Below are 12,323 nucleotides of genomic sequence, written 5' to 3' on the forward strand. Positions count from 1 at the left end.
GCAGAAGAACCATTACTGTAAATAAAGTTTTCCCTTCCTTCGAAGGGCACTTTGTTGACCTAAAGTGTGGTGAGGCGAAAGCCTTAAGCGCGGTGAGCAATTGCTGCTTGTCTCACTGAAGCGTTGTTAAGATGTTAGACTTTGCCTCTACGGGGACGAAGCAGAGAGAGGGACACGACAGCGTTAAGAGTGAAACGCGACAGCGTCTTGCAACGCTGCCAGGGAGTCCACCGAACGTCATCACCCGTTCGGCTGCACACCTTCCTCGACGGTAAACTGGTATTTGTGGAAAGGAAATGCATCTGTCTCGCGCATATCGGTGGACACCTGAACCTCGCCGTAAGGGAAGGGAGGAACATGGGAGTGAACTAAGCGCCTTTGTCCATCGAGCTGGCATGGCGGAGTGGTAGCGTGCTCGTCTCGCACTCTGGAGACCCAGGTTCGATTCCCCAACTCGAACAATTTCCTACTCGATTTTATTTATTTCTCTGGTCTGACTTGAAAGGTTAATTATGCTAATTGGTTATTTAATGAATTAACCAATGTCAGTACCATTTAAGGTGGGGACACATGTCAGGCGGGCGCTCCGAATCCGGTCCGGCTCGCCGCGTCCGGCGGCGCCGCTCCGGCCAGCCGGCGACCGCCGGACGCGTCAAACCGCGTAGACATGTCCGGTGCACCGCGTCCGGCGAATGTCCGGCACGCCGCTCCGGCGGGCAGTGGCAGCCAATGCGAGCGCGCAGAGCGCCAACGTCACAGGTGAGCACGACAGAGGTACAGTGCGCTAGGCGACTATCTGCAACGGGAGTCTCGGGGGTGGCGTGTAGCTTTTGCGTGAATGCCTGGACATACTGTTTCAGCTCTGTCATCCATGTGTGCAGGTTAAAGGGGGATTCTAATGTTTTGGCGTCTCTGTGCTTTCGAAGATTATCCCAGCTGGTAATCCGGACACGGTAGTTTTTAGCTTTTTTGGCGAAGTCAAGGTGTATAGTTATGATTTAATGATCACTGCCCAGGGCCTCATTTGAGTTCGTCCAGACCGGTGTGGGAAGGTTGCGACCAAAAGTGAGATCTGGGCTAGTGTCGGCAGTGACACTATTGCCGATTCTTGTAGGTGTGCTCGGATCATTATATATGGACAGGCCGTGCATCTGAAGGGTGTTGCGCAATTCCGGTCCTCTCTTGTTGGTGCGTGTGTACCCCCAGTCTACATGTGCGCAGTTGAAGTCACCTAATATAATGAGGGGGTCCATTTTTGGAGCGTTGGAGGCGGTTTTAATTAGAGATATCAAATCTGAGACCGGCTGCCGCGGAGGGAGGTAACAATTGAGGATGAAGAGGGGTTGAAATCTGAGTGGAGGGGATTAATTCTAGGAATGTGTCAGCTACCGGCGAAGTTAGTACATGGCAAGTGTATGGTACAAAATGTCGGAGGTACGTGGTAACCCTGGGGTGTGGAGTGGTGTCAGAGGGTACCAGAGCGTATCCTGGCAGCGATAAATTTGTGTCTGCATCCTGAAGTGATACTATATCAGGTGGTGTGAAGGAAGCAGAGAGGAGCTGCTGCAGGGGGTCTCGTTTGCGGCGAAACCCCCTGAAGTTCCATTGTAGGATGCTTAATTGGAGATTATTGCCCGTCAACTGGGCCACGCTGGAGGGTGGGGAGCGAAGGATGGGAGTAGCTATGGGGTTGCTAGCTGGGATATGTGAAGACATTCCAGCAATTATTTGTGGAATTTGTTGCAAAATGGCAGTGGTTACCTCACTGATAATCGTTTCTGGCGGCTTCATTGTAATTTTGAGTCTGAGCCAGAATACTGGCTTCTGAGCAAAGTTTTTCAATTTAGAGTCCATGTCTGGAATCTCGTCTGGTCTGTGTTTCTTTTGTAGAGGGGGTGTGGGGGGTTGGGGTGTTGGTGAAGGGGTTGGGGGTGTTGGTGAAGGAGTGGGTGGAGAAACGGTAGGAGGGATAGAAATGATGGCTGCCCTAAGGTGCCTCACCTCTTCACGCAGGAGAGCTATCTCTTCCTCCCGCTGTGAGGCTTGGGGTGTATTGGTGGGTGTGGTCCAGGCTCGCTGGCGATCCCGATGAGGCACTAGCGGTGGAAAGTCCTTTATCGTGGGCACTGGTTGCTTGGGTTTCGGCGCGGTCTGTCTACGGGGTGGAGGGGTCCTGGCTTTGCACGAGCCTGTGCCGGTAAGGTGGGAACCACCACACAGAATGCAGCTTGACGTGCATGGGGTATCTTGAGGGGTGTGCTTCTCGCCACACCGCGGGCAGAGTCCAGCCTTCGGGAGAGGGCACACGTCGTACCTGTGTCCAGGTTTCCTGCAGTTTGTGCAGGCGTCGGGGCTACCCTTGTATTTGCTGCAGCAGCGTACCACAAACATATATTTAATTGTGTGAGGCACGGGACCTGAGGCAAAGGTTATTATGATGGACGCTGTTTTTCCCATGCGTCGGGCTGTTGTCAAAGCCGTGGGAGGCGTTACGAGCGAGAGGAACGGGATGTGTTCTTCATAGGTGGTAACAAATTCCCGTTTCTCTTTATGTGTGCTTTAAAGTCCCCACCCACCCTGCCACCCTGGCAGGTGTCAGTTAATAGGTCTGTTCGATTCAGAACTGGTTCTCTGCACCAATTCTGAAAAAGTTCCGCTGGTGCCGGCGCGGTGCAATTCCAGTTTTATGGTGCAGGTGCAGCGCGTCAGCAGCACCACAAATCACTGGTGCGGAGATTTTCAATCGAGCGCGTGCACGCACAGGCCTTGTCGTCTGCTATCCGGTTCTCGTGGTGGTGGTGGTGGAAAACATTTGGCGTGATCACGGTACGTCGTGGTGTGTTGTGTTGCGGTGCCTCGTTTTTCGTGCCTCGTGGAGTCATGGACGACGACATCGCCGAATCCATTTTTATGGAATTTTTGTAGTCGTCCGACAGCGAAGATGAGGAAGCCGACGCGGTGCTTTCTTTTGCAGAAACACAGTTAGTTCGGACGGACCGCAACAGAATCCCCAACTACTACGAAAGCGTAGTAGCTAGGTATTTCAACTTCGAGTTCAAGAGGCTGTTCCGGCTATCGCGAGAAACGTTTGAAGAACTGTCGACACGCTTCGAAGCATCAGTGTACTTTCCGACACCTCGAGGAGGGCGCCCACAAATCCCCGCCGAGAAGACGTGCCTTATTGACCTCAGCTACCTGGGCACGCAGAACAGTATGTACAGAATCGCCGACACATTTGATGTGTCCGAGTCGTCGGTTTCTCTGTGTTTGAAAAGAATTCTGGGCTTCCTTTTTGAGATCAGTGAAGACGTTATCGTGTGGCCCACGGAGCAACAGCGAGAGAAAATAAAACAGGGATTTCTCTGCAGAAGCAACGGCAAGGGGCCAAGAAACACGATTGGGTGCATTGACGGCAGCCACGTTGAAATTCAAAGACCCAGCGAGTCGCCGAGGTCATATTATAACAGGAAGAAATACCCTTCCCTCATTATTCAGGGAATCTGTGATGATGAGGGCCGTTTTCTCGACGTGTTTGTCGGGTTCCCCGGGTCAGCGCATGACTCACGGGTGCTAAAGAAGAGCCCCTCTTTTAGCGGCGCCGAGCAGAAGTGCGGTACCGATGACATTCTAGGTGATTCGGCCTATACACTCCTGCCTTGGCTGATGGCACCGTACAAGTACAGCGGAGGCTCGTTTCCGAAATACAAAGAGCAGTTCAACCGCAAGCACAGCCAGCAACGCGTCGCTATTGAGCATGCGTTTGGCCTTCTCAAACAAAGATTCCGAAGGCTTTATTTAGTGGATGCGGAGACCATTGACAGGTCATGTTTAATTATCCTGGGGGCATGTGTGCTGAAAAATCTGTGCTGCGACAAGCGGGACATTCTCGACGATCCCACTGACCATTCCAGACGTGACGACATGGAAGAGGGTGAAGACACGAGTGAAGCTCAAAGCACTGCAGCCATCCGTGCAGGATGCGAGCAACGAAGGAAGGCAATCGCAGAAACTCAGTGCTGAGTTCAGACCCAGTATGTGAATGTGAACGGCTGGACTTGCTGCATGTCAGAAATTTCTTCATTAATTTATACATTGTCATCAATAAGCATTCATTTTCTGTCGTGTATGCCAATTATGTCAGTCTGTTATTTGTGGGAAATGGTCGTGCTGAACTTTGTGCGCTATAGAGAATTGCACACTGGGCAAATAGTATTGTGTTATCAGTCTCTCTAAAAAGCTGTTTTTACATCCTAGGAGCTAACATTTTTTGTCGTTATCATATAATTACCTACGCTTCTCGTGAAATTGTACCAGCTCTCAGTACACTTGATGTTTTGTGTACAGAAAGAATTCTTTGTAACCTACATGGATTTCATTGGTTTTGTAAGTTGCCCACATTGTTGGTGTTCACCTAAATTGCAATAGTTTTCCAAGTGGCTTAATACGTCTGTTGTTCAAATCCTATTTATGTCCCGATTTTAATCATTCCACCGCATATGGAGAAATATAGTTCGAATAAACCTTGAAAAGAAAGCCATAAGAATTACTCATGACCCGCCTTGGGACCATACCACCTTTTAATGTAGAAACATGCTGAAGAGTTCTTTAGGTAGAACTTATGGCTGGCACTTTGTTGCAAGCAGAAATTGCAAAAACTGTCCATGATTAGTCTTGCAAGATCCATTTGTCATGCTCTTTGTGTCGTACCAAACAGTTTTGCGTCAGTAGACCCTGAACTATTGTACAAAGGTGTTACGGCAGCCTCACCGCTCTTCTCACTGGTGTTATAGATGCTGGCTGGAGCGTTTCAATATCTAGTCAATCCAATTCATGTCATTGTCCTTTTTCAGAAATGTGTGTATGTGCAGTGTCAAATAGTTTATCTGACACAAGTTCTTTTCTTCACTATATTTAGCCAATTCTATATTGTGATAGATTTTCTTACTATGCATTATCATTCTGATCAAGTTCAATAATTCACATTTCAGTTAAGACAACATAAATCTTGTGTGTTCTCACATTCTGTATTTCCAATGTCCCTTCCGCACCGTATCTTTGATGCTTTTGTTATATAGTTTTGGGTGCTGCTGTTTTTTTTTATTCCAGGCTCGAGAGCCTGTCAAGTTCTCAGAAACTTTCTCTTCTCTCTGAAGAGAAAACCAACTCTTGTTCATGTTGTAAAACCATTTGTATCTTTTGTCACATTTATATGCTCCCAGCTAAAAAGCAAAATAAAAGTGCTAATATGATGCTGTACACATTTTACATATCCAGTCTCACACAGCTACTCCGTACTGTGGTCCTCGTCAGCCTTGCACACTGGCTTCAATTATTCTGCACAATGAGTAACACAAAGTTCAGTTCAACAGGTAGAGTCAGTTTTATTTCTTGACTCATACGCAGTAACAAACCTCTCTAGAAGCGCCATCTTCCGCTCATGTCGGGCAGCCCTCTTCTTGTCAAGGTCATCTAGCTTTTCTAGCAGTGCTTCTATCGGTGGCTTTTCACCCTTTCTTTTCCGGCCCGCCTGGCTCACGCTTGTAGACGGAGGCAGCGCCTCAGGTTCCGGCTCATTTTCTTGTGGTCTGGAAAAAATTTTTTGCAAATCTATATCTATCTCTACGCAAATCTATATCTATATCCATATCTATGTTAAAGATTAGGCCAAAGACATTTGAAAATAGTGCTTTTGCTCGCTTTCCTCCCACAAGACATCTGACAAGCCTACAATCACCACTATTGTGGTCACAAAATACAACTCACGGTTCTCCGCAGTCTTCTTGAGCAATCCTTTGCCCAGGAGCATACAGCACTGTCGGGGAGACATGGTGCTCCTTCTCCAGAACTTCTGCAAGCTCCCTAAATATCAAAAATATGCCACATTTGTAAAACACCAGCACTTGATGACATGAAGCTGCCAGTTATGCTAGTTTATGTATTGTGCACCTTCTGAAATTGTGCAGCAGGAGCCTTGCAACTCAAAACATCTATGAAAATATACAAAATGGAATGGAACAGCACCTCCTTAATGTAAGTTGGCTTAATAATGCTTGAGTAAATAGAGCTAGACACAATGACGGTATCTTAATCTATGATGAGGTATGAACGAGAAAAGTGATATGTGACAAAGTTAGGGCTTTTGAAAGGTCAATATCAACTAAGAAAAAATATTTGCTGCATATGCCCCATTCGTAAGACTAAATGAAGAAAGCAAGAATGTCTCCAGTTGTTTTAAACATTATAATGCCCAATTTCTTCAAAGCTAGGCTACAACACTGCCAAACGTGCATGTTTAAAAATCCTTTGACAGCAAAGCCTCAAAACGAGTAAAACCAAACTGAAAAACAAGGTACCAGGAAAACGTCGACAGTAGCTCTCATACAGTCAAGAATACTTAGATATTTGGCAATGGAACTGCAGAGGCTACCGCAAAAAGCACGCCCTCTTAAAACAATATATAAACACAACACTCACACCTCCTGATGTAATTGCGCTCCAAGAGACCGGAATCAAGCCGACCTTACAAGGGTACGAGGTTTACGAGAGTCAAAACGAAGGTAAAGCGGCCGTCCTAGTCAGCAAAACCATTACCGCCATCAGGCACGATACCATCGCCGACACCGACGTTGAACACGCGCTTGTTGAACTTATTCCGAAAAAGCGAAAGGGACGCAGCACGTTCTTACTGAACCTGTACAGCCCGCCGAGACAAAGAGAAGCCAAACTCTTCGAACTGTTTTATGGAGCGCACAAGCTGGCCAAAGAAAATGCACTCATCATCGTAGGAGATTTCAACGCCATGGACAGGAGTTGGGGATACCAGAAACAAGACATCAAGGGAAGAACATTAGTGGAAGTAGCGGAATACTTTGGCTGCAGTCTAATCACAGATCCTGCGACCCCCACGAGAATCGGGAATAGCGTGAGCACGGACACATGCCCGGACCTCACCTTCGTAAGGAACAGCAGGGAGTCACAGTGGGAAAACATGATGGAAAATCTAGGCAGCGATCACTTTATCCTCCGGACACGAATAGCATCCGACACCATAAGACGCCAGATTGGACAGGCGAAAATCACTGACTGGAACGCGTTTCGCGGGGCTTGCAACAAATCTGCAGGCGGTATCCAATCACTGGAGGAATGGAGCGGCATGCTGCGAGAAACGCGACAACGATGCACAAAAAGTCTAAGGAGAACGACAGCAAAGCCTGAAGTAGACGCCCACCTCCTCAGACTATGGGAAGCGAGACGCAGTCTCACCAAAAGATGGCGGAAGCAAAAACACAACAGGAAACTAAAACTAAAGATAGCAGAAATTACGGCAAAGGCGGAAGAATACGCGACGCAACTCGCGAAACAAAATTGGGACCAACTCAGCGACTCACTTAGGGGAACTCTAGGCACGGCCAGAACCTGGAATCTCTTAAGAGCACTAATCGATCCGACCAAAATAAAATCAGAAAACAATAAAGCCATCCACCGGTTCATCCACTCCTTCGAGGGATCAGACATCGCCCTACTGGAGAAGGCACGAGAAAAATGTTTCGGCGATCACAACCCCCCGCGATACCAAGGAACGTATCGAGGAGCCGAAAACGAGAAACTCGACCGCCCCATAACTGTGGAAGAGGTTTACGCGGCCATAAGAAACACCACCAGAAACACGGCAGCCGGAGCGGACAGAATCGACAACGCCCTAATCCGCAACCTGAGCGACGACCTCATACAAGAGCTCGTCACCTTTCTTAACAAACATTGGGAGGCGGAGACGGTTCCCGAAGATTGGAAACACGCCGAAGTAATAATGATACCTAAACCTGGTAAAAAGCTACAAATTGAAAACCTCACGCCTATATCACTCACATCGTGCCTTGGCAAGCTTTACGAACGGGTTGTGACTTTCAGACTGCAAAATTATATGGAAGACAACGACTGTGTACCACATACCATGTTCGGCTTCAGAGCGAAGCTCTCGACGCAGGACGTTCTCCTCCAAATACAAGAAGATGTCCTGCGAAACGTACCTCGGACGGGAGAAAATGTCATAATGGCCCTGGACATCAAGGGGGCATTTGATAACGTCAGCCACGAAGCGATCCTTACGGGCCTAGAGAACCTGGATTGCGGACGCAGAATCCACGGCTTCGTCAAAGCCTTCCTGTCCGATAGAACTGCCACCATCGGCATAGGAGACCTTCGATCGGAAAAAATTCGCACTCCAAACAAAGGAACACCCCAAGGGTCAGTTATCTCACCCCTACTCTTCAACATAGCTATGATAGGCCTAGCTCGAAAACTAGAGAACATCGAAGGCATCAGGCATGCAATGTATGCCGACGATATAACAGTCTGGACAAACACGGGCTGTCTCGGAGAGAAGGAAGAAAGGCTACAGCAAGCGGCCTCTTGTGTAGAGCAATACCTCGCAGAAAGAGGACTCTCATGCTCGACCGAGAAATCGGAACTGCGGAGAGTCTGGAGAGGAAAGCAAAACCGGACCGTCCCAACCAACGAGGACCTAAAACTCAACGTCTACATAGAAGGGACGCCCATACCCGAAAAGACAACAATAAGAATTTTGGGCATGTGTGTTCAATCCAACCAGCGCAGTACACACACTTTTACCCTACTGAAAGCAACAACGCTACAAGTCGCACGCATGGTCACCCGCATCACCAACAGGCGACATGGCATGCGTGAAGAAGACACACTAAAACTAGTCAGAAGCCTAGTAGTTAGTCGAATCACGTACAGCCTACCCTACCAGTGCCTCAACAAAAATGAAATACAACAAGCGGATGCCCTGCTACGCAAAGCGTATAAGACAGCGCTCCGACTACGACGCAACACGTCTACAGAAAAACTCATGGCCCTGGCATTACACAACACCTTTGAGGAGCTACGAGAGGCGCAGCTTGAGTCGCAAAAACTCAGGCTGTTGCAAACAACGACAGGAAGAGCGCTCCTGCAGAGGCTCGGATACCGCGAGCAGATGCGAGAAATGTCGAGGACGGCAACGATCCCCGACGAGCTTCGCAAGACTCTCAAGGTAGCGCCAATACCAAAAAACATGGATCCCAACCTCCATCGAGGCAGAAGAGAAGCGAGGGCCGAATTCATCGAGAAAACATACGCTCCTCACGCCACGACCGTGTATACAGACGCGTCTTGGAGAGGAGGAGATACCAAAATCGCTGTAGCGGCGGTGGTCGATTCGTCTTTACGCGAAATGACCAGCGCGTCTCTCCGAGGCTGCACAGCTGCAGAGTCCGAGGAAGTAGCCGTTGCTCTAGCGGTGGCGGAGGGCTATAGAACCGGGCGGTCACTAACAATACTTACGGACTCTCAAACAGCCTGCCGAAATTACATGAATGGCAGGATAGGTCGTCACGCGGTCCTAGGGACAGAATTAAAAACCGGGAAGAACAAAACGACAAGATCCGACACAAAATTGTGTGGGTACCGGGGCACACGGGGGTGGCAGGGAACCGAGAGGCCGACAGGATAGCTCGAGGATACATTACTTTCCGAGCTTCCGACGAGACCGCGGAACTCGCGCCAGCACCCAGGGAATACTCGGCCATACTACAAAACTATCGAGGCAGAAGAATGCGATATCCCCCACCGCACAAATCTCTCAGCAGAGAGGAAGCTGTCACTTGGCGACAATTACAAACAGGCTCTTTCCCAAACCTACATATACTAAACAAAATGCACCCTACGATATACACGAACAAATGTCCCTGGTGCGACGAAAAACCTACACTATACCACATCACATGGGCCTGCCAAAACATAGACGTGGTCCCCAAAATACAAAACCCGTGTGCGGAGCAGTGGGAGACTCTGCTGTCCAGCGACCGCTGCGAAGACCAACAAGGTCTGGTACAGCGAGCTCAACGGGCGGCAGTGGCCAGCGGAGCCCTGGACTGAGGGTAACCGACCACTGATTAGAGGCGGACGACTTCGACAGAGAAGGCTCCTGGGGGTAGAACCAAGACGTCTCTGAAGATGCCCCCAAACCGCAGGAAAAACCATTAGTGTAAATAAAGTTTTCCCTTCGAACTCGCACTTTGCCGACCCACGCCCAGACTTCTCATTATTTTCCTTCGCTCGCTTGTACCCTCGCTCAAGTGACTTCCATTTGTTCTGTACTTGCAGAACAGTCAGCTGGCAGCCAAATTCCTTTTTGAGAGCCTCTGTCATTCGCTCCCACAGCTCTTTTCTGAACCTACGAAAGAAAACACTGTGTAATACGTGCACATACAAATTGGGAGCAATTTTACCGTACCGAAACCCGCCTCGTTTGTTCAGCTCTTTGTACGTTGATATAAGGAAAAGTGTTCTCCGGCGGCTCCACAAAGGTACTTCGCTGCCTTGCGCTGATTCTGCAGTAGGACTAGACTCACTAGAGGGGCTAGAGAGCTGCAAAGATGCAGCGTTTGGCTGCATGCTGATCGCAGGGTGCGAGTCACCTTCCTCGCTGTCTCCTAACCTCACACAGACAGTTGTTGCACCGTCTGAAAAAAAGAAAAAGTTCATGACACCTCGCGCACGCACATGGGCACCCTGTCACAACTAGGCTTCGCGGATACGATACAAAAAATTACCTGCTGTTGAGTAGATTTCTCCCCCATTTTGTCGTAGAATGACGCCGGATCCGTCGATCACGGGGAAAACTTCTTTCAGTTGCCCATTGATGTTAATAAGCATTTCGTCGGCTGCGCGCGTCGTCTGCTCAGGCCGTCAAACACGTGCACCACTATCCTGCACCTCCGTCTCTGGCGGTGACGCGGTTCTCTGCACCGAAGTGGCACCACGACTGCACCAAAATCAATCGCGGACGGTGGTGCAGGGGGCGCTGTGAATCGAGCGCTTTGGTGCAGCGCACCGTGAACCGGTTCCGGCGGTGCAGAGAACCATGGCTGAATCGAATCCAGCTAATGGTTGATCGCGAAAGTTCGCTCACCGTTCTCAGCGCTAACGCATGCAGTCTACATCTCTCTCTAATCACCCCACCGCGATTCAGGCGTCCGCTGACCCATGGGGCCAGTTAAGCGCACTTACATTCCTTAAAGTGGTCCGAGTGTAAAACGCTGTGAACGCCAACGCCAATGAACACAACAAACGCCGACGGCCTATGGCTTCAGCGCCGCGTTTCTGGCCCAACGTTGTCAGTGCCAACGCATGCAGCGCACATGTGTCACTAACGCCACGTAGCTTAAAGCACTATTGAGGTGTCCACTATTCCAAGAGGGCAGTTATCCCTTTCATCTTTCACTCCCACCTCCTCCCTTCAATTACGGTGTGATTCAGGTGTCCACCAGGACATGTGAGGCAGACACCACGCCATTTCCTTTCCTGAAAAACCAATTTACAAATTTCTAGCGTTCCCTCTGGTTTTCAAGCTCCCACTGCATAGGTTGGTTTGGTTGGTTTATGGGGTTTAACGTCTCAAAGCGACTAAGGCTATGAGAGACGCCGTAGTGAAAAGCTCCGGAAATTTCGACCACCTGGGGTTCTTTAACGTGCACCGACATCGCACAGTACACGGGCCTTTAGAATTTATCCTCCGAAGAAATTCAACCGCCGCGGCCGGGATCGAACCCGCGTCTTTCGGGTGGTCGTGGTGGTGGTGAAAACATTTATTAAGAATGAACAGGAGGTATTTTTGGATGAGCCCGTAAGGGACCGATCCGTATAAACACTAGGTGGAGGTCCCTAGTATGGGACCCCAGTGGCGGTAGCGGGTCAGCAGCCGAGCACCATAACCACTGAGCCACCACGGCGGCAAAATAGGTTTCTCAGCTTAAAGCGCGATTAAGGTGTCCACTGCTGGTTACAACGACAACGGAGGGGGTGGCGGTGAAAACATTTATTAGGAAGGGTTTGGTTTGGTTTATTGGGGTTTAACGTCCCAAAGCGACTCAGGCCATGAGAGACGCCGTAGCGAAGGTCTCCGGAAATTTCGACCACCTGGGATTCTTTAACGCGCACTGACATCGCACAGTACACGGGCCTCGATAATTTCGCCCTCATCGAAATTCGCCTGCCACGGCCAAGACCGTACCCGCGTCTTTCGAGCCAGCAGCCGAGCGTCGTAACCACTGAGCCACCGCGGCGGGTATTTATTAAGAAGGGACAGGAGGTATGTTTGGATCAGCCCGTAAGGGGCCGATCCTTACAACCACTAGGTGGAGGTCCCTAGATTGGGACCCCGTGGCGGTGGCCGCCGCCCGGGCGCGCCCGACTAAGGCTTGGTGGGCCTGTAAGTGGTGGCAGCCGAACATGGTCGCCTGTTGTTGTTACGACTGAGAGAA

The sequence above is a fragment of the Amblyomma mixtum genome, chromosome 1 (assembly GCF_055824585.1).
Source record: "Amblyomma mixtum isolate Tamu chromosome 1, ASM5582458v1, whole genome shotgun sequence".
NCBI classification, from domain to species: domain Eukaryota; kingdom Metazoa; phylum Arthropoda; class Arachnida; order Ixodida; family Ixodidae; genus Amblyomma; species Amblyomma mixtum.